A 1,080-nucleotide genomic window follows, 5' to 3' on the forward strand; every position below is an offset into this window, starting at 1 on the left:
TGTCGGCCTGGATTATGGAGCTCGAGTCCCCCCTAGAGTATATCCATCTCCCTCCGACAGTGCGGCGCTCCCTCAGTACTGGCACTGGGAGGGAGGGAGGGAGCGTCGGCCTGGATTATGGGGCTCGAGTCCCCCCTGGAGTATATCCACCTCCCTCCGACAGTGCGGCGCTCCCTCAGTACTGGCACTGGGAGGGAGGGAGGGAGCGTCGGCCTGGATTATTATTCCATGTTCCCCACGCTTTCTTCCTGTGCCCCAGACGCGCTCTGGGTGCCCTGTGGCCTCTTACCTGTGCTGCTGGGAACTCTGCAATGGCTTCCCTTTGGAGACTGTGCATCTGCGAGTCGAGGGCGCTCATCGTTCTTTGACACAGGATCAGAGGCTGGGTCGAGAGAATTTGCCATCGTCAGCATCTTGTCTCCCCGCCCCCTGCACCCCACGCCCCCAACAGCCCCTCCTCATGTAACTCCCAAAACCTGTTAGCATCAGCCCACCGGTGAGATCAGGTTACCACCTTCCTTATACCGTAGCTCCAAACCTTGCCGCGAAAGGAAGAGGGGGAGCAAACCCATTGGGAGCACCGGAGACTTTAGCCGCGAGAGTAGGACGGCAAAATGTGCTATGTCATCACTCGAGAAGTGGGGAAGGGCCACGGTCCGTTTCCGTTCCGGAAGGAACACAATATCGGCCTCGCGTTTGGTTGCTTTTCCGTCATTTGTTGCAGGAAACCACTTCCAGAAAGTGCTGCGTGACTGGTTCAACTCAATCATGGGGTCAGTTCAATCCCCTGAAAGCTAACGGTCGGTCGGACGTTCGGAGAAAAGTCCCGAGATTCTGATATGGAAAGCCGTGAGTTGACGGGTGATGGGGCAGGGCTTTGGACAGCGCCGGAGAAGGAGTTTAAATAGAGTTCTTTAGGGGGTGGCGGGGTGGGGGGGGGGCAAAAGGGAGGGAAGAACGGGGTTGGGACGGGGGGGAGGTGCTGAACTGGGTGACAGTGTTGATTGGGGGCAGGCCTGGCGAGGGGGAGGGGGCGGTGGGGAGCGAGAGAGGTGGTGGTGGGGGGCGGGGGGGGCGGGG

This window comes from Rhincodon typus, unplaced genomic scaffold (genome assembly GCF_021869965.1).
Source record: "Rhincodon typus isolate 14 unplaced genomic scaffold, sRhiTyp1.1 hic_rhity00000051, whole genome shotgun sequence".
NCBI lineage: Eukaryota > Metazoa > Chordata > Chondrichthyes > Orectolobiformes > Rhincodontidae > Rhincodon > Rhincodon typus.